Below are 23,186 nucleotides of genomic sequence, written 5' to 3'. Positions count from 1 at the left end.
TTATAATTAGAACAATGATTTCGTTCAGCCATATCTCAGCTAATGCAGTATAATTTTCTCGTTTTTTTATTTATTAATTTTTATTGGAGTATAGTTGATTTACAACGTTGGGTTAGTTTCTGCTGTACAGCAAAGTGAATCAGTTATACATATACATATATCCACTCTTTTTTATATTCTTTTCCCATATAGGTCATTACAGAGTATTAGGTAGAGTTCCCTGTGCTATACAGTAGGTTCTTATTAGTTATCTGTTTTATATATAGTAGTGTGTATACGTCAACCGCACTCTCCCAGTTTATCCCTCCCTCCCTCCCCACTGGGAACCATAAGTTTGTTTTCTACATCTGTGACTCTATTTCTGTTTTGTAAATAAGTTTATTTGTACCATTTTTTAATATTCCACATATAAGCGATATCATGATATTTGTCTTTCTCTGTCTGACTTACTTCACTCAGTATGACAATCTCTAGGTCCATCCATGTCACTGCAAATGACATTATTTTGTTCTTTTTTGTGGCCGAGTAATATTCCATTTTATACACGTATCACATCTTCTTTATCCATTCATTCATCAATGGACATTTAGGTTACTTCCATGTCCTGGCTATTAAATAGTGCAGCAGTGAACATTGGGATATGTGTATCTTTTCAAATTATGATTTTCTCTGGATATATGCCTAGAAGTGAGATTGCTGGATCATATGGTAGCTCTATTTTTAGTTTTTTAAGGAATGTCCATACTGTTCTCCATAGTGGCTGTACCAATTTACCTTCCCACAAACAGTGTAGGAGGGTTCCCTTTTCTCCACACCTTCTCCAATATTTATTGTTTATAAATTTTTGATGATGGCCATTCTGGCCAGTGTGAGGCGATACCTCATAGTAGTTTTGATTTGCATTTCTCTAATAATTAGTGATGTTGAGCATCTTTTCATATGCTTTTTGGCCATCTGTATGTCTTCTTTGGAGAAATGTCTGTTTAGATCTTCCACCCATTTTTTGATTGAGTTGTTTGTTTGTTTTTTGATATGGAACTGCATGAGCTGTTTGTATATTTTGGAGATTAATCCCTTGTCAGTTGCTTTGTTTGCAAATATTTTCTCCCATTCTGTATGTAGTCTTTTTGTTTTGTTTATGGTTTCCTTTGCTGTGCAAAAGCTTTTAAGTTTAATTAGGTCTCATCTGTTAATTTTTGCTTTTATTTTCATTAGTCTAGGAGGTGGATCAAAAAAGATCTTGCTGTGATTTATGTCAGAGAGTGTTCTGAATGTTCTAATTTCATTCTTTTAGATGTAGCTGTCCAGTTTTCCCAGCACCATTTATTGAAGAAAGTGTCTTTTCTCCCTTGTATATTCTTTTTTTTTTTTTGCGGTACACAGGCCTCTCACTGTTGTGGCCTCTCCTGTTGTGGAGCACAGGCTCTGGACGTGCAGGCCCAGCGACCATGGCTCATGGGTCCAGCTGCTCCGCGGCATGTGGGATCTTCCCAGACCGGGGCACAAACCTGTGTCCCCTGCATCGGCAGGCAGACTCTCAACCACTGCGCCACCAGGGAAGCCCTCCCTTGTATATTCTTGCCTCCTTTGTCGTAGATTAGGTAACCATAGGTGCGTGAGTTTATCTCTGGGCTTTCTATCTTGTTCCACTGATCTATATTTCTGTTTTTGTGCCAGTACCATACTATTTTGTTGACTGTAGCTTTGTAGCATAGTCTGAAGTTAGGGAGCCTGATTCCTCCAGCTCTGTTTTTCTTTCTCAAGATTGCTTTGGCTATTTGGGGTCTTTTGTGTTTCCATACTAGCATGTTTCACAGAATTAGGACAAAAAATTTTTCTCTTGTTATTTGATCCCCTTCCTATTTCTTCATGGTACATAAAATATATATAAGCTTAGAAATATACACACACACATTTCTAAATGATGGTTTTTGTGAGATTTAATCCAACTAACATGAGGCTTCTATGATAATACCATCTGTCTCCCCTCAAAACATGTTTATTCAACTATTAGCTTCATATTCCAGCAAATCATTTACTTCCATTGTTTGAGAATTTACCTTGTTTGATTATATAATTTCAATGTTTTTCTTCCATCATTGCAGACAAGAATAATTTTATAGCTTAAAGGTTTTAATCACAATTTTAAAAATTGAAATATATTTGACATAAAACATTGTATACATTTAAGTTGTACAACTGTTGATTTGATCTATTTATATATTGTAATATGATTGCCACTGCAGTGATAGTTAGCACCTCTATCATATCACGTAATTACATTTCTTTTTTGTAGTGGGAATAATTAAGATCTAGGCTCTTAACAAATTTGATGATTATAATACAATATTTTTGTCTATAATTTTATAACTTTTTAATATGTAGCTTGTACATAGAGTAATTGTGTATATGTAAGCACTCTAACACACACAAACACACACACACACACACATCCCTGATAATTTCTCCTTCAAGTCAAGTTTCTTAACACTTCTTTGTTTAAAGCTATTGTTTTTTCAATGCTTCTATACCACTCTTTATATCTTTACTTATTTATTATTACTCTTTTTAATGTGTCAAGGTTGTATGTTTTGTTGAATGTTTATATCTTTATTGAATTTTAGTTCACAGGATAGAGCCTCATATTCAAGAATTTTAACTTTGGTGGTTCTAAAGATTTGCAGGTTACCCTGAAGGACTGTGACCTGTAAATATTTATCATTTTATTGAGCACACACACAATTTTGATTTTTGAGAGCTGTGAGACTAGCATCCAGAATCAAGTCATTTAGCTAGTGAGATTAGCCAGTGCTCAGCACTTACGTTTCAATGTGACTTCATGGTTCTCTACTTATGACTCCCCTGTGTGATGAGTCCTATTAGGTGAGATAGTAATACTTCCAAAATCTAGGACTTCTTAGGTTCCAAGGCTCTCCTCTCCTCTCTCTTGTTACTGGAGAGTAAGTTCCTTTAGCGCGAACATATTAGGGCTTAGCATTATTGTAACTCCTGGTGCTTAGCGTGTTGCCTGGTATATACAAGTTGGAAAGTTATTCTTCTGCCTCCTAAATAATCACACACACACAGTGGTGCTCATGTGCACTTTCATGCACACACACACCCTCACACATAATCTATATATAAAAGAATTGTGTTTTTAAAATAATCTGCTCTTTTGGATTCTTTGTGCCTCTGCTTCATTTCACTAGGATGGATCATTGAGAATTGATTTGATCATTACCAGCTGTGATCGTTGGCACAGATAAGCACGTAGGTATACAGTAGTGGGTGTCAAACATGGCTGTATATTAGAACCAGCTAGGAGGTTTTGTAAAAATCCTGATGCTTCGGCGGCACACCAAGCCAAAGAGTCAGCATTTTGAGAGGTGGGAGCCAAACATCAGTATTTTAAATGCTTCACTAGCAGTTCCAGTATGCTGCCAAAGTTGACCACTGCTGTACTAGAGATTCTCTCCTAACAAATGAAAAGAAACATAAACACCCTAGATAAAAAGGCAACATCTGGAGTGGGGGAAAGAATGCTGAAGTAAGAATGAGAAAACTTGGATCCAAGTTCCAACTCTACTACTTACAAGCTGTGCATGTGACACTGGGCAATCTTCCAGCTATTGGTTTGTTACAGTGTAACAAACCACCCCAAAAGGCAGTAGAGTAAAACAACAACATTTCTGAGCATTTCACTGTGCTCAGAAATCCCATGGTTAGGCATTTTAAAAGTGCATAGGGGGCATGACTTGTCTCTGCTTCACAATGTTGGGGACTCAGGAAGATTTGAATGGCTGGGGCTGGAATCTTCTTCACTTACTTGTCTGGTGCCTGGGCTGGGATGAGTAGGCTCAACTGTGACTGTGGTCCTGAGTGCCTACATGAAGCCTCTCCAAGTGGCTTGGGCTTCCTAACAACATGGCAGCCTCAGAGTAGTAGGACTTCTTACACAGCAGCTCAGGGCTTCAAAAGTGAGTGTTTCATTAATCAAAGTAGGTGTTGTATGGCCTTTTACATCCCAGCCTTAGAAGTCACATGGCATCACTTCGAGTGAACTCTGCGGATGGAAGCAATCACAGGCCTGCCCAGATGCAAGTGGAGGGGACACAGAACTCAACTATTGGTGGCAGGTATATCAAAGAATTTGTGGTCATATTTCACTATTCCTACAGACAGGTTACATTCAGCCTCAGATTACCACTTGTATTTGTTCTCTATTGCCGTATCACAAATTGCCACAAAGTGGCTTGCAACAATACACATTTATCATCTTAGTGTTTCTGTGAGTCAGGAATCTGGGCCTGGCTTGATTTCAGCGTCTCCCACGAGCTGCAAGCAAGGAGTTGGCTGGGCTGTAGTCATCTCAAGGTTTAACTGGAGAAGGATCCACTTCCAAGCTCACATGGATGTTGGTAGGATTTAGTTCCTTGTCACATGGGCATTCCCAGCCTTCGTTCAAGCATTCAAGCTGAAAAGCAATAGAATCTGCTTGTAAGATGGAAATTGTAGTCTTTTCTAACCTAATCACAAAGTGACATGCCATTACCTTTGCTGGGTTCTACTGATTAGGAGCAAGTCACTAAGTCCAGGCCACTCTCCAGGGACAAGGATTAAACAAGGGCATGGATACTAGGTGGGGATCATTGGGGGCCGTCTAACAGTTAACTTATCAGACTCTCCTAAAAAAGTGGTATATTAACCTTGGCCTGCCCAACATTCAGGCTTTTTATGAGAATTCAATAAGATGGTATGTTTGGCAGTGCATTTCAAGATGTATATCACTGTACAAAGTGAGTAATTTTCAAACAGAGAACAATACATTGTGATGGTCTCAGAATAGCCTTTCCTCAGAGAGGGAGGGGTCTCTGCACATAAACTGGTACATTTATGTAGTGGGAAGAGAATTTAAGTTCTTTTGAATCAGTCATTTCACTGTGATTTTCTTTTCCCTTGTATCCACCTAACATTGTTCAAATAAAGAGTATGACCTCTTGGTCCAGGAGAAATGGAATTTATTTTTTATTAAAAGCTTTTACTACTGCTTAGACCCATCGCATCTTGTACATTTCCAAAGCAAACTGAGAAAAAGGTCAATGTAAATGTTCTTATGAATCAAATCCTAAAATACTCACATCCTATAAAGGCCAGTCTTTAGATAAAACTGCCAAGAAATTCTTGTTTTTTAAAAAATGCTACTTTCTAGTTCTTGAGCTAGAGAGGATTTTTAATGGCCAGAAACTATTGACTGGTGGGGTTATGTGTGAGTTAACCCATTAAAGAAAGGTAAACGAGTACCTCAGTTTTTAAAAAATCAAACAGCTTTACTTGCAGATGTCAAATAATACTAGTAAAATGTTATACAGCACAAAAACTGAAATCTTTAAAAATCAATGCTTAAGTGAAAAAATTTACACCTAATAAGTATAAAAACAAAGTTATACATGAAGATGTATAATGTGATATTAATTTTATATAAAAATGTATATAACTTCTATATACATTTAAGGAAAGGTAGATGCCAAAAATGTTAAAAGTGATTATCTCTAAGTGCTAATTAGAATATTTTTATTTTATTTTATTTGCCTTTTTTGAGTTTTCTACAGTAAACATTCTTTATGTTTATAGACACAGAGAAGCTGTAAAAACTAAAATTGAAAAGAACCTATATGTTTCCACTTTTTAAAATAATAATATGTGATCAGCAGCAGCACATTGATGAATGGGAATAACATGGTAATGGGAAAGCAGAACCGGCTTTGGAGCCAAGCCATCCCTGCTTCTAGAAGGCCCTGGGCACCCTGGCAGAACCCCTAGATTGCTTCTAAGCAGTTTAGACCACTGCTGTAGGCAAACCAGAACTAATAAGAGTGGAAATGCCACCACCACCTCTTTTTTTCTGCTTTAAGAAGTAAAATTCTGAAAGGACTACCACTGAAGAAACTACCTCTTGAATTGTTTCTGGTTAATACTTAAATTTTTGAGTTGCATTCATTTAAGAAATAACTGAAGTTGAAGACAGGTAATATAAGCTGACTCCAGGTTACTAGCTTTCCTCCTTCAGTGTAAATCAGGATACGGTGATTGTTTCTCATCTGCTCCCAAACCAGGTCACAGTAAAGCCCAGCCCACTCTTAAGGTCACTCCTGGCTATAATGGTAGAAACTACCTCAAACAGACTGCCTGAATGCATGTCTTGTGTCAGGGTTTTCTGGGGAACAAAACCTAAAATAGAAACCTGAGAATAAAGCACTCTAGCCACTTGGGTGAGTCAAAAGGAAACTGGGCAAGAGAAGGACTCCTTAGCAAAACTTTGCCCGAAAGGTTGAAAAATGAACTCACCACTACAAAGATGCTTCTAGAACTACTGTGCCTGCTTATTGCTTGACTGTTGCTGTACGGTTGAAGAAAAATTTTAATCAAAATTGTTGCCAAGGGCTTCCCTGGTGGCGCAGTGGTTGAGAGTCCGCCTGCCGATGCAGGGGACGCAGGTTCGTGCCCCGGTCCGGGAGGATCCCACATGCCATGGAACGGCTGGGTCTGTGAGCCGTGGCCGCTGAGCCTGCGCGTCTGGAGCCTGTGCAGAGGCCACAGCAGTGAGAGGCCCGCATACCGCAAAAAAAAAAAAAAAAAAAAAAAATTGTTGCCAAGAATGAGATAGAGACCAGCAAAGGAAATAAGATAAGAACAGTTATGTGGGGTTTTGTGAGAGGAAGAGAGCAAAAGAAAAATCTTTAAAAGGAAGATTCAAAGAATGATTCATATCTTTAGTCTAAGTTGATTATGCGGCCCCTGGCAAGTACCTTCCAGTTAGTACCACACAGAAAATGTTTGCTGAGTGAGTGAATAGATAGGGGTGGGAGGTGGGGGGATGGATGTATTAATAAATAAGCAAATATTCTTTTGCTCTGCCAAAGAAACCCTCTTGTTACCCACTCGTGGAGATGAAGAGGGAGAGAAAAGTGCATGGTGACCTCCATAATCAAATTAATGTAGGATGCTTTATGATGTAGCTCAGGGCGGGGCAGAGTTGAAAGCTCTCATTGTGACAAGGCCAGGAGAGGAGTTCACAGAGAATGATGAATTTGTTAGGTAAACCTGACTGGACGTGGGAGCGAGTGGAGTAAACCTTGAGGAGTCAGACATGCATGACTTCAGATGTTCTAGGGAAGATTTTATGGAGTCCTGGACAATTAGGAGCTATAGCTGGAGAAACAATATTTTTGATCCTCTGTCCCTACCCATTTTAGAAAAGCCCGCCTCACATACTACATTTATAACAATCATTATCCTCCATCCTAAACTATCTCCCCACTTCTTGCCTATGTCTCTCCCTCCCTTCCTTCTCTCCTTCCTTCTGCTTCCTGTTCCACTTACCTTCTTACCATCCCTCCCTCCTTTCTATCTTCCTTTTTTCCTCCCTCCCTTCCTTCCTTCCTAATGTAATTCATTACATTATAGTTAAGAAAAGTGATAGTGGACTTAAGTGTCAAAAGAAGGACCTGCACTTTAGAGGGTAGTAAATCAAGAAAGAACAATTTGTAGAGAAGTCATTCAAGAGGATCGTCAAAGAAAAGTTCTTCAAAGCAGGACTGAGGGCACTGCAGACAGGAAGTGCTGAATGTGCAAAGGAACGGAGGTATTATATAGGGCACAAGTCAGTCAGTGTGGTAAGAAATGTGATACATGTGGCCAGTGGCAGAGGACGAACCTGGAAGGTTGACGGGGGTCAGATTATTTTTTTTTATTTATTTATTTATTTATTTATTTATATTTTTGGCTGTGTTGGGTCTTGGTTGCTGCGTGTGGGCTTTCTCTACTTGCAGTGAGCGGGGACTACTCTTCTTTGCAGTGCGTGGGCTTCTCATTGCGGTGGCTTCTCGTTGTGGAGCACAGGCTCTAGGCACGCGGGCTTCAGTGGTTGTGGCACGTGGGCTCGGTAGTTGTGGCTCGTGAGCTCTAGACCACATGCTCAGTAGCTGTGGTGCAGGGGCTTAGTTGTTCCACGGCATGTGGGATCTTCCCAGACCAGGGCTCGAACCCGCGTCCCCTGCACTGGCAGGAGGATTCTTTTTTTTTTGTAGAATTTTTCCGATTTTTTTTTTCAATGTACCTTTCTTTTTTTAACATCTTTATTGGAGTATAATTGCTTTACAATAGTGTGTTAGTTTCTGCTGTATAACAAAGTGAATCAGCTATACATATACATACATCCCCACATCTCCTCCCTCTGGCTTCTCGCTCCCAACCTCTCTATCCCAACCATCTAGGTGGTCACAAAGCACCAAGCTGCTCTCCCTGTGCTATGTGGCTGCTTCCCACTAGCTATCTGTTTTACATTTGGTGGTGTATATATGTCCATGCCACTCTCTCACTTCGTCCCAGCTTAGCCTTCCCCCTCCTCGTGTCCCTCAAGTCCATTCTCTATGTCTGTGTCTTAATTCCTGTCCTGCCCCTAGGTTCTTTCAGAGCCTTTTTTTGTTTGTTTTACATTCCATATATATGTGTTAGCATACGGTATTTGTTTTTCTCTTTCTGACTTACTTCACTCTGTATGACAGTCTCTAGGTCCATCCACCTCACTACAAATAACTCAATTTTGTTTCTTTTTATGGCTGAGTAATATTCCATTGTATACATGTGCCACATCTTCTTTATCCATTCATCTGTCGACGGACACTTAGGTTGCTTCTATGTCCTGGCTATTGTAAATAGAGCTGCAATGAATATTGTGGTACATGACTCTTTTTGAATTATGGTTTTCTCAGGGTATATGCCCAGTAGTGGGATTGCTGGGTGGTATGGTAGTTCTATTTTTAGTTTTTTAAGGAACCTCCATACTGTTCTCCATAGTGGCTGTATCAATTTACATTCCCACCAACAGTGCAAGAAGGTTCCCTTTTCTCCACACCCTCTCCAACATTTACTGTTCGTAGATTTTTTGATGATGGTCATTCTGACTGGTGTGAGGTGATACATCATTGTAATTTTGATTTGCATTTCACAAATGATTAGTGATGTTGAGCATCCTTTCATGTGTTTGTTGGCAATCTGTATATCTTCTTCGGAGAAATGTCTATTTAGGTCTTCTGCCCATTTGTGGATTGGGTTGTTTGTTTTTTGATATTGAGCTGCATGAGCTGCTTGTACATTTTGGAGATTAATCCTTTGTCAGTTGCTTCATTTACAAATATTTTCTCCCATTCTGAGAGTTGTCTTTTCGTCTTTTTTATGGTTTCCTTTGCTGTTTAAAATCTTTTAAGTTTCATTAGGTCCCATTTGTTTATTTTTGCTTTTATTTCCATTTCTCCAGGAGGTGGGACAAAAAGGATCTTGCTGTGATTTATGTCATGGAGTGTTCTGCCTATGTTTTGCTCTAAGAGTTTTATAGTGTCTGGCCTTATATTTAGGTCTTTAATCCATTTTGAGTTTATTTTTGTGTATGGTGTTAGGGAGTGTTCTAATTTCCTTCTTTTACATATATATAGCTGTCCAGTTTTCCCAGTACCACTTATTGAAGAGGCTATCTTTTCTCCATTGTATATTCTTGCCTCCTTTATCAAAGATAAGGTGACCATATGTGTGTGGGTTTATCTCTGGGCTTTCTATCCTGTTCCATTGATCTATATTTCTGTCTTTGTGCCAGTACCATACTGTCTTGGTTACTGTAGCTTTGTAGTATAGTCTGAAGTCAGGGAACCTGATTACTCCAGCTCTGTTTTTCTTTCTCAAAATTGCTTTGGCTATTAGGGATCTTTTGTGTTTCCATACAAATTGTGAAATTTTTTGTTGTAGTTCTGTGAAAATTGCCATTAGTAATTTGATAGGGATTGCATTGAATCTGTAGATTGCTTTGGGTAGTATAGTCATTTTCACATTGTTGATTCTTCCAATCCAAGAACATGGTATATCTCTCCATCTGCTTGTATCATCTTTAATTTCTTTCATCAGTTTCTTTTAGTTTTCTGCATACAGGTCTTTTGTCTCCTTAGGTAGGTTTATTCCTAGGTATTTTATTCTTTTTGTTGCAATGGTAAATAGGAGTGTTTCCTTAATTTCTCTTTCAGATTTTTCATCATTAGTATATAGCAATGCAAGAGATTTCTGTGCATTAATTTTGTATCAGCAGGTGGATTCTTAACCACTGCGCCACCAGGGCAGTCCCAGGGGTCAGATTTTGAAAAGGCTTGTGCGTGACACTATCAATAGCAGCTCCTGAATGCAAATACCTCCCACTTCCCTCGTAAGGGTATAATACTCCAAATGGCACATCATTCTTTCAATCTGACTGATACAAACTCATACACTTCTCCTGATGTCTGAGTGCCTTTGGATTCTGCCATCTCTGGTGGGCTGCAACCATTAGGTGACACTGCCCATGTGGTTTAATCAAATCAATGTAATGGTGATCCAAATCGAGTTTAACTACAAACCCAAACTATTACCTGTGGCCCATGGGTCACATGTTTGTATATGGGGGAGAACAGACCATGGCATGTCTCTTCACTAGGGATAAGAGTTGCTTTTTGGTCCACCTATTGTGCCCTGGAATTATTGGCAATGAAATCGAAGGTCAGCATCTCAGTCTATGGAAGGAATTTAGAAAGGAGTGTGATGTGATTAGATCTGCATTCCAGGAAGAAAATTTAGGGCAGTTGAGAGAACTATAATTTAGGTTAATTTATGGTCAGAATTTAGAACTGAATCCCCTTGTAGGATGTGACTCCTTAAATCCTCACAACAGGAAAGGAAAATCTCTTAGCGTGCATTAAAGTTACAGAGGTTTAATGTTAATGAAATCGAGTAAACACTTCGGAATTTTTCACCCGTTTACCATCAACACAAGGGAGTTGATAGTCTTCTTAAAGAAATCCCGGTTTGACTGCCTAGACATAAATGATCTTTATTTTTCTTCCTTTTTTTCATGTTAATTCAATGGTTCTCAAACTTTGATGTGCATGAGTGTAGTTAAATTGTATACACAAAACCATATATGCTGTGCTTTGTGGGAAATGATTGAGTCATTTTATTTTTGGCCACACCATGGGGCATGTGGGATCCCAGTTCCCTGACCAGGGATTGAACCTGTGCCCCCTTCTGTGGAAGCGTGGGTCTTAATCACTGGACCACTAGGGAAGTCCCAATCGAGTCATTTTAAATCCATGAGAACTTTGCTTTATGTGCTGTCTCTATCCTCTAACCTAAGTTTAAGGTTTTCGTTTCCAGTCTTGTACAATAGTCCAGGAGAGAGATAAGGAAAGCAGGACCCAGGGTGGCTGTGGGAATGGAGAAAAGGGCATAAAGTGGAAAACATTTGTCCAGGAGGCAGAAGCTTTGCTTCCTCGTTCTGCCTCTTGTCTCCTGCTCACTGTTCTCATCATTCCCCCCTCTTGCTTTTGACCCACATTCTCTGTGCCTTCATGGTACCCATCATTCTCAAGCTGCTGGCTTAGCAGTGAGCCTCTAGGATACTCTGGTGTCTGGGATGGATACACGTTCTTTCTCTCCCTTCCCCTCTATGGAAGGCAAGTATTCATGGCAAGTTCTTGAGCTGAGGTCCACATATTAAACTAAACTATGTTCTGGATCTGGATCTCCCACAATGAGTGTAATTTTTAAAAACTCTTTTCAGTTCCTCATCAATGAGCTGGGCATATTAATGGTACTGACCTCATGGTTGTCAGGAAGATTATATTGGATGATAAATGTAGCTTTTGGCACAATAACCTGCCAGATAGTAAGTGCTCATTACCTGTTAGCTGCTTCTTCTATCCTCATGTCTAGAAGTTTTAAGGGTAACCCACTTATTTTTAAGTTTATGCAGAAGAATAATATTTTCAGATAATGACTAGGGCTGTACCTATGTTGGCTTCTGCCTTGATATTCTGCCAAAACCTGCTTTTTGGCTGTGGCTTCAGTCTTTGCCTGTAGAAGGTTGAAAGCTGATTGCCCTTTTCACTCTCATGTCTCATATTCTTGAACTTGACCATGACCAGTGATGGTGTATGCAGGTAGGTCACCGTCACACGTAATTACTTCAGTTATGCCAATAAAACCTGTCACTCAAATTTTCTGGGACTATTTAAATATTTGCTCTCATTCTACAAGTAACTTAAAGTGAAAAATACCGATATGTGTTTTATATATTGAAACTCAATTAGTCAGTTGAAATAAATGCATACTTATTGCTGTGAGTTAACATGATAATTAAGGGTGACTTTTAAAGTTATGAAAATTATGTACAAGAATACCTAGGAATTTTCAAATAATTAGATGAATAGAAAAATTAGATTGAAACTTAATAAGAATATTAAGAGAGTGCATTAGCTGGAAACATTTAGGAATAATATTATATACTTTTTGAGCCAACAAATCCTACAAATATTTAAATAATAAAAGGCAGAATACTCAAGATTAGATAATGTAATTCTAACATCTGCAAAATTGTTTGATAAACTTTCATTTATAATTATATACCAGATAATCTTAAGTTATTACATTCTTAAACTCTTAAGAATTATATTTAATCTCACCTATTTCCATCTGGGCCATGAGTATATAAAAGAATTTTGTATGTTTATAAATTTTTCTCATCATAGAATAAAGCAGAATACTGACTTTACACTTCAACATTTCACAAGGAAGAATAATTTTAAATTATATATAATAACATCCACGATTAATCAACTTTAATCCAGAAATAAGAAGTAATATAAAGAAGAGGAGAAAGCAATAAAAAGTGACTATTTATAGACCCCACATAGTGACTGGCACTACCTAGCCTTGTGCAGTGTATAACCTGAACTACTGTGTATGGTGCCCCTGTATATTTGGTGTCAGCAGTGGGCAGAATAATGACCTTGATAACAACCTAGGAGCTGGCAGTGCTGAGAAATGATCATTGCTGCACTATAATGTCAAAAATTTTAGTTGGTTACTAAGATTTTCAAGAATAAAATGTTCATAATAAATTCTTTTCAGTAAATATTTTCATATTTATTCCTATAGGCTAGGAGTTCATTCTGAAATATGATGACTGCCTTCAGCAGAACATCCATTTTAACACACGGTCATTTGGTAATCAGCCCAAATGTATATTCCACGCACCTCTAAATATATGTGGATTTTCTTTTCTGTATTCTTTTTCTTGTTACTTCATATTAGTACAGTATTCAAGTGTGCAAAGTTTTCCTTTCTTTATTTTTCTGTAATCAAACTGAGCTTAATTCATATGAGCTTCTACTTCTCCTAATAGCAGAAAACACCATCTGGCCAATTCAAAATAAACTCAGCTCCTTCTGGATTAAAAGTTTCTTCTAGGTAGGTAATCAGTTCCATTCAAGGAGTCTCTTCTCTCTTCCTTCCTTTTCTTCCTAGGACTGATCTGACGTCCACAGCACCACTCCTGTATCTGATATAGGGCAGCCGATGCTTAACTCTACAACCAGTTGTCGACACTGGGACTCAGGACTGCCAGATCATCTCATATGATGAGAGAAACTAGAAACCCAGAATTTTACATAAACGTCTTTCAACTTGTAAATATTGGCAAGTGACTGTGCCTCCAGATCCACTTGCCACCCTTCTTTTTTTTAAATTTTATTTATTTATTTTTGGCTGTGTTGGGTCTTCGTTGCTGTGCGCGGGCTTTCTCTAGTTGCGGCAAGTGGGGGCTACTCTCCGTTGCAGTGCGCGGGCTTCTCACTGCTGTGGCCTCTCTTGTTGCGGAGCACGGGCTCTAAGCGTGCGGGCTCAGCAGTTGTGGCATGCAGGCTCAGTAGTTGTGGCTCGTGGGCTCTAGAGCACAGGCTCAGTAGTTGTGGCACACGGGTTTAGTTGCTCTGTGGCATGTGGGATCTTCCCGGACCAGGACTCGAACCCATGTCCCCTGCATTGGCAGGTGGATTCTTAACCACTGCACCACCAGGGAGGCCGTCACCACCCTTCTTGACTCTGCTTTGTGCAGGGAGGCTGGCCTTTAGGGTCAATATCAAAGGGCTGCTTTGCCTTCCAACTTCCTGTTTTTGTTTTGTTTTGTTTTGTGTTCTGCTTTGTTTTGTTTTTAATTTTTATTGGAATATAGTTGATTTACAATGCTGTATTAGTTTCAGGTGTACAGCAAAGTGAATCAGTTACACATATACATATATCCACTCTTTTTTTTTTTTTTAGATTCTTTTCCCATATAAGCTCAGCTGCCTGTTGAGCTCAGCCAGTGAGAGTCAACAGCCAGTGGGTGATGGGGGGAGGGGGGACACCGATGAAGGAGTGTTGCTTCTCCATCTCCCGCTCTGCAAGTTATTGGGTTGGCTCGGGCTGGCCCTGGCTACTATCCTCTGCCAAAGGCTCCTGTCCACAAGCCCTTCCAGGGATGGAAATGTGATGGTTCCATGCAATTACAAGCCCCAGAGTGTCTTGCCATTCTCTGTTGTTTCCCTTAACTCTGTCCATATTCCTATAAAAAGTTTAAGAATGCCATGTCATTCCTGTCAAAACCCAGGTTGACTCAGAATCTAATTCAATCTTTACTTTTCTAGTTATATGAGCCAAATAAACATAAACTGTGTGGGCCAAATAAAACCATGGCTATAGATTTTCCTCATGGGTTGTACATATTTTATTTATAGCACCCCTTATGACATATATTTACCTAAAAAATTATTCTGAATTCCATCAAGCATCTATATCTATATTCCAGTTTAGGGGAAATAAGAGAGAAAGAAGAGCAAGTTAAGAGACAAGATACAAAATATGGGACATTGTTCTACAAGACAGATGACCCAGTTTCTCCAACAAATCAGAGACATGGAAAACAGGTAGCTGGACAAGGGGAACCACTATAGAATAAAAGAAACTTAAGAGACAAAATAACCAAAATCAACACATGACTCTTGCTTGGATCCTGATCCAAACTAAACACCTTTGAGTCAATCAAAAACTTTTAATATAAATGTGGTATTGTATAATATTAAAGACTTGTTAATTTTTCAGTTTACTTATCAATTAGAGATGTTTCATGAAGCACCAGTTAGAGATGCATAATGAAGAATATGAAATGTCTGATGTCTGGAATGACCTTTAAAATACTCTAGCCAAAATTATAAATGAACAAGTGGGGGAGGATAAATGAAAGAATATGGCAAAATTGTGGCAATAGTTGAAGCAGGGTGATAGTACATGGGGATTTATCATTCTCTTCTCTCTAGTGTTGTGAGTGTCTGAAATTTTCCAAAGTAAAATGATTTTGAAAATGGGAAACACAGATTTCCTTGTTTGCACTTAAACAAAATTCCACTATAGAACAATGCCGTGACCCACACTCTGTACTAGATTTTTCTCTTCCTAAGAAAGGCCCCTGAGGACTCTGCCCCCCAGGGAAACCCTCTTCCATCCATGACAGTTCAGCCTTGCAATGTCCATCCAGAATGAGCTGGCTCTGTTCTGGTGTCCCTGCTCCTATTCTTTTGTCTCCTACTTGCTTTTACTTCCTTGCCCAGTTCATTGGCTTGACCTTTCTCTCTGGCCTGATTTAGGGCTTAGCCCTGGACATTGGATCTCCGTACACCCTGGCCATGTCTACAGATTTCCAACTACTGTTTGTGACAGGCGTTGGAAAGTACCAAGTCTAATCTAAGAGACTATCAAGCCAACTGGTGGCCACCAGTCTTTTCTTTCTGGAAGGATGGACTTCTAAAGGAAGACTACCACAGAGATTTTGTGACATTCCTTTTCTTGTATAAATGTGTGAAAATCAGTATCATTATCTTTGTTTCATAGATGGGAAAATGGAGAAACATAGAGAAAAAGTAAGAATAGAAAACTTGATCAGAGACAACAAAAAATTCTTTGGAAATGTTGATACTATAAGTCAAATTGCTCTAACTGGCAGGTATCATTTATAATTCTATTTTAAAATCCTCTAAAAACGCAGTTTTCTTTCTTAAGGGCAGTTGCTGATTAGTAAAATTTAAAGCTGCACAGTTTTGTACACAATTTTATACACTCACATACACATGCACACAAACACACACACTTCTGGTCCAATTAACCTTTTTAAGATGATGTTTTTACTCTTTGAAATATAGCATTATATTTTTTATTATCTATACATATGTTATGTGTTATTCATGAAATATTATTTCTCCAAAGGTAAGCTTAATAATTACCTTAAATGCTAAATGATTTAAAATTAGATTTTTTTAAAGATGGCAGGACTGGGGGATACAATGTATCAATTGATTTTTAAGAACTGGAAAATAAAAAGAACTAAGTACTCCATCTGAAAACTCCAAAATTCTTCATTCATATGTGCTATTCTATAAATTATTTTAGTTTCAATTAGTTAAAATAGTAACAATTTTAACACAAAATACATACATCCTTATGCATCATTATTAGAGTGCTAAGAAAAAATAATGCTTCCAGATTCTAGTTTGATGATTTCCCCATGTAGTCAAGTTCATTCTTGTTTCCAGTTGTTGGCTTTTGGCACATGGCTAGACTTAATGATATTGTGCAAAAGTCATTTGAGTTGGGTCAGAATTCAAGCTCTGGTCTTGCCAATTAGCCGATATGGAATAGCACATGCCTGTAATATGGCCTTGGGCGTGGTCTTTGACATTTTTGTCTCATTTTTTCTACACCTATGAAATATAGACGTAATAGAATACCCCCGACATTGGGTTAAAACGCAAAAGGTGTTTTGGCACATTGGAAGCATTCTCCTGTGTAACTCTTAGCCATTATTGTGTATCTAGGAGTGAGTCCCTTAACCTCTTCGATTCTGTTTTCTCATCATAACAATGAAGACAACATCTCACTTACATGTTAAGGATTAAATGACCTAACACATGTGAAAGTGCACTGTAAACTATATTTGTTCTAAAACTGTAGGTTATCATTTTGATTGCATACCAAGATTCATGCTCTGACATATCATTGACAGTACTTTCTACTCTGAGGAAAAAAGAGATATATAGAAATTGAGAAGAAGGATTTTCAAGCAAGCACTTAAAACACCTTTTGCTAACCAAAAGTGAAAATAAGCCAGCTACACTGTCTTTTAAGTGATATGCATTTTTAAACCAAAGCCCGGCTGGAAGATACACACACCCACACACATACATACATACATGGAGATAGCAGGGTGGTTTGGGGTGGGAGGGGGAGAGTGGAGACATAGAGGAAGCCTTAGAGCTGAGTTCAAAGAGTTTACAGAGGAAATAAGTGAGCCCACTGAGAACATGAACATGTACTTTTAGGAAGTATATTAAACAGGACTCTTTCCATTGCAAGAGGCAAGATCCCAGCTCAGACTGGCTTCAGCAAAGGGGCTTTTATTGGTTCATGTAACTGAAAACTCTAGGGGTTGATTATCTTTAAGCATGACTCAATCCTGAAAGGATAGTTTCCCCAAGGAAAATCAGTATCCTATCACCAGAAGATCGATGAATGGATAGTGGGGAGTCAAAAACAATACATGTCCACAACAGGAAATATTCCAGAAATGATTTAGAATGAGAAAGGCAGAGCTCACACTGTCGATATATTTGATGGACACTGATATTCAAATCTTGGAGATTTATCAAGGTTCTGCTGAGGACGTAGATCCCGTGATCATATTATTTGGCCAATTTTTATTTTACTAATACACAAATATTCTCAAGAAGATACACACAAATTGCCTAGCACGAGACTTGGCACATCATTATGTTAGCTTTCTTTCTCACCCTATTCTGTACTCACTAGAAATAGATTTGCTCTAAATCAGTGAGAATATTTTGGCTACAAGCATTAGGAAACCAACATGGCTAAAGATAATTGTGCCACGGGTCCCAAGAGTTTTCATCTCCTCAACTCAAGAGGCCAGTTGAGTTCTGAGATGGAAATCTCTGTCCCAATTCTAAATCCTCAAGAAGTGTCCACTGGGCCCAGGAGCTACCACTGATCCATCCAGTCAGCAGTGACCAGGGGACCAGGGCTACCTACTGTAAAAATGGTGCAGATGCCCACCTCTAGAGCCAGTGAATGAAAAAGCAGAGAGACTCAAAGAAGTGGAAATCATTGTGAGAGGAGGACACACAAAAGTATCAATGAGAGAATGTTCTTTTAAAAATAATGAGGGAATTCCGTGACGGTCCAGTGGTTAGGACTCTGCACTTCCACTGTCGAGGGCCCGGGTTCCATCCCTGGTTGGGGAATTAGATCCCACGAGCTGCGCAGTGTGGCCAAACTAATAAATTAAATTAAATTAAAATTAAAAATAATGAAAGCCTCCTCTAATGAGGCCCTGCCCCTTTAATGTTTCAGAAGCATCAATGGGACTAAAAACAGTGACTGGCAAGGATACCATCAACATTTCTCCTCCATTTAGCTAAGGAGATCTTCAGGCTGTGAATTGGCCTGGGAGAGTTAGCAATCTGTCATACGCAGGAAGATAGCCAATTCACTGGCCAAAGGCAGCTGAATGCTAATGAGCCCGAGAAGCATGCACTAAAAGAGAAAATCGGTAACCTTCTATCTAGGAGACCTATGAATCCCCCATCCGGCTGCATGCAGGTACCCTTCCACTGCGGTGACCAATCTTACACAATAGAAATAGGCAACAAGTCACTTTTTTTTACCTAGTAGAGGACAAAATAAGATAAAAACAAATAGAAAACAAAGCTAATCACCTTGCCTTTCTCAGTCCTAGCTTTTTAGAAAAATAAACTTCTTGTTTTAGAATAGTTTTAGATTTTAAAAAGTTGCAAAATGGAAGAGACTTCCCATGCACTCTCTGCACCCAGTTTCCCCTATCGTTAACATCTTCCATGAGGATAATATATTTGTCACAACTAATGAAGCAATATTGATTGATACATTATTATATATTATTTATTAATATAAATCCATATTTTATTCAGATTTTCTTAGCTTTGCTTAATATTCTTTTTCTGTCCCAGGATCCCATCTAGGATTCTACATTACATTTAGTTGTCGTGTTTCCTTAGGGTCCTCAGGGACTCTGACAGTTGTTCAGACTCTCCTTGTTTTTGATGACCTTGACAGTCTTGAGGTGTACTGGTCAGGTATTCTTTAGAACTGGTGTGTTTGTCTGATGATTGTTTGTCTCTTTGGTTTGTCTGATGTTTTTCTCACAGTTAGAATGAGGTTAGGGTTTCTGGGAGGAAGACCGTAGAGATAATGTAGCATTCTCCTATACATCATACCCAGGGTACAGACTATCAACACAATTTATCAATGATGATATGAAACTTATATGGCTGATGTAGTGTTTTTTAGGTTTTTCTACTATAGTTACTCTTTTTTCTTCTCGTTCCATACTATACTTTTTGGAAAGAAATTACTATGCACAGCCCATATTAAGGAGTGGGGTGCTGTGCTCTCCCTTCTTGAGGGGGCAGTACTTACATAAATCATTTGGAATTCTGTACAGGAGATTCGGTTATTCTCCCTTATTTATTTATTTATTCAAGCATTTATTTATGAGTATGGACTCATGGATATTTATTTTATACTTTGAACCATAATTCAATACTGCCTTATTTATTCTGTTGCTCAAATTGTTCCAGCTTTAGCCATGGACATCTCTTTGGCTAGCTCCTGTGTTTCTTTGACACACCCTTTGTTGTCATTGTTTTTAGCACTTCCTTACTTACTGGCACTATAAGACGCACCAGGCATCTTATACATTCCCTGCCCCAACTGTAGAATCAGTAGTTTCTCCAGGGAGGTGTGGTTCTTTTGACTGCAAAATGGTATTATATACTAAGATCTGGGCGCTGGGTGTGTCTGTCGCGATTGGGGTATCGTTATTTCTAGGCCCTCTCAGCAAACAGAGCTTGAAAATATATATGTGTGTGTATACTAGCTTGTGCATACATACATACCTGTAATTATTTCTATATTTAACCATCTGTATCTATAGTAAGCTAAACACAAGTTCATAGTGATATCTTCAACTCTAATTCAGTATCATATGGTTTATTCTAGCCTCTCCCTCTTGTCTACCTGTAATTTCTCACTCCAAAGTGAGATTCCTGGCTCCTACCATCCACTATTCATTCACTTATTGCTCAATCCCAGGTTTGCTTTTTAAAATAAAAAATAGATTGTAAATCAACTCTACTTCAATTTTAAAAGAAAGTATTTGTCACCCTTAAAAGAAAAAAAGATAAATACACCCCCAGCTGAGAGATAGAGATAATTGATATTGGCTAAACACACCTCACAGAAGTCTATCTAGAAGAACTCAGTTTTTTCATTCTCATTCTTGTTGTTTAACTTGAAATGTTAATAATTCCTGACCTCTCAGGAGCGAACATCAAATGGGAAGGCAACTGGTCATCTAATGACAAAACTGGAATTGGAGTTGAACTTGAGCATCTTTACTTCTAATTGGGCTTTACAGGGACAGCCCTGGAGCTAGAAAATGTGTGTTCTAGAAAGGGCCTTTTCACTAGTCATAGGACAGTCATAGTCGCTTTATCTCTTTGGCCTTAGTTTCTTCATCTGCAATTCATTCACTCTAACGTGTATTACATCACTACTCTTTTTCAGTCACCATGAGAGAAGCTTTGCAGAGAAATGCAATGGAGGCTCCTGTGAGGTGGTACTTAAAAGTTTTAAGCTAGGAAGCTGACATTTTAATCTTGTTAACAAAACCCCAGCAATTTCACTTCAAGGTATCTTCAAGGATGTTCACTGCAGAATTGGTTGTGAAGAAAAATATCAAAACAAGCTCATTATTTATCATTATAGGACCAGATAAACGGATGTTTAATCGTGCAATGGAATATTATATAGATGGTAAAAATGAATGAAATAAATGTGCATATATGAACATGGCTGTTTCTTACAAATATAAAGTTGAAAGAAAAAAGAAATTTGTAAAAACACATACAGCATGATATTATTTCTGTAAATGTTAAAACACACAGAACTAAAATTATGCATGTGTAGTAAAAGTATGAAAATATGGACAGGGAGAATAAACATCAAGTTCAGCTTAGTGGTTACCTCTGGTGAGGGCAGAAAGGGGGTTGAGGAAAGGAGTACCCAGAGGCTTCCACTATATCTGTAACATTTTCTTTATTAAAAAAATTAAAAGACCAGAAGAGATTATGGCGAGATGTTGACAGCTGTTAATTCTGGGCTGTGGCCAGACATACGTATTTAATATTCTCTATACTTTTCTATTTTGGACATGTTGAAATATTATTTTTCAAAAAGCTGCTCACAGTTTGCTTTTTTTTTTTTTTAAGAAGCTGTTGGGGATAGGAGTTTAGTAATTTATTTATTTATTTTTGCTGTGTTGGGTCTTCGTTTCTGTGCGAGGGCTTTCTCTGGTTGTGGCAAGCGGGGGCCACTCTTCATCGCGGTGCGCGGGCCTCTCACTATCACGGCCTCTCTTGCTGCGGAGCACAGGCTCCAGACGCGCAGGGTCAGTAGTTGTGGCTCACGGGCCTAGTTGCTCCGCGGCATGTGGGATCCTCCCAGACCAGGGCTCGAACCTGTGTCCCCTGCATTAGCAGGCAGACTCTCAACCACTGCGCAACCATGGAGGCCCCCACTGTTTGCTTTGATCACTGGGGAACCTCAAGTCACCACAGAGGCAACTTTGTGAACATCCGAAGTCAGCCACCAGGCTGCCTCACTGTCCCTTCACCTAAAGAAGTGCTCACATCCTGACCCATGGTTGGCTCCCCTCTCTGGCCTCCCCTGTCTGCGCCCTCTACCTCAAGAACAAACTTCTCTCCTTTTTCCATGCCCTGCAATTTAGCCATCTCCTATGTTGCATTGGCCCCAGCCCTCAGAGTCTCACCATTTGCCCAAGCCAGATTATCCCAGAATTGTCCCCAAAACAATTTTCTTCCTAAGACAGAGTAGGTCCAAAGTAGTAAAATAATAAAAAGTTCACCAACTCTGTCTTTGTATAGGGAAAGTCTCCAGATTGAGTCCTTTTTGTTATGTAGATGTCCATGCCTATCCATTGCCCTGATGGAAGGAATAACCCAGAACTGTTCTGCCACAGCAAGGGTCCCCGGTGGTAGCTCAATGGGTAGAGGCAGGTATGATGGAGGTGATGAGGATTCTTTCAAGGAAAAACTGTTTGCTCCAGCTGCTGGGGGTGCTATCATCAGACAGTGTTCTGCTGTCAGCCCTTTCAGGGATTGTGTCAACTGCAAAGAGCCATGTCACCCAAGGTCACACCCTTTCTTGGGCAGCCCTCACCCAAAGACTAACAGTGGTAGGTGTATAAAGCCCTGGTCATTTGGCTACCAAATGTGGAACATCACTTATGGTCCATTTTATCTCCCACATGGTCAGTTGAGGCTGTTGTCAGGCAGGCATTTCAGTAAAACTTCTCCCTGTGCCCAATCCTGCTTCCTTCCCTGCTATCCACAGGTGTTGTTCCCAAGAGGACTCGATAATAAGCACCCTGAACACTAAACTTCACCCGGTGCCTTACTCTCTTTCCCCCATACTCACTGGTATTATATGAAGGACGTTAGCTATCACTGCATTAATGGTGAATAACAAACACTGCCCGCCCTGCTCCCCCAATCTCAGTGGCATATGACAAGAAACATTTCTTGCTGATTGGTCTGCAGGTCAGTTAGTCTCTAGTGGGGTTGTTGATCCTAGCTGGATTCAACTGGGCTTGGCTCTAGGCCACAGCTCAGTTTCAGGTCTAATCCACTGGTCTTTTGTTCTAGAACGTGACCTAAAGGAACAATAGATTCTTAAGACATGTTCTTCCTATGGATGGATGGCAGAGGTACAAGAGGGCTGGTGTGAATCATAAGACCTCAGCTGAGCTGAGACTGTCACGGACTACTCTTATGCCATTGGCCAAAACAGGTCACATGGCCAAATTCAGCATCCACGGGAATGGGAGGATACTCCACGCCACACGTAGCGAAAGAAGGGACAAGGGAGGAACAAAGGAATATGAACAATTAATGCTTCAACTAGAAGCAGTCTGAATGGTGGGCAAATTTTCCTAAAGCCAAGGACCCTTCTGCGAAAAGGGAGAATAGGAGTTAGGCTTCTTCTCTGGGAGGTTCGGAATTACTAAAACATTATTGGGATGAACTGAGATGGTCCTATGTGCAAGGAGGGGCACAAATCCCCCAGATATAAAGAAATCATCATAAGAATAGAAGTGAAGGAGCTTG

The sequence above is a fragment of the Tursiops truncatus genome, chromosome 6 (genome assembly GCF_011762595.2).
Source record: "Tursiops truncatus isolate mTurTru1 chromosome 6, mTurTru1.mat.Y, whole genome shotgun sequence".
Taxonomy (NCBI): Eukaryota; Metazoa; Chordata; class Mammalia; order Artiodactyla; family Delphinidae; genus Tursiops; species Tursiops truncatus.
Note: the sequence above shows the minus strand (reverse complement) of the source record.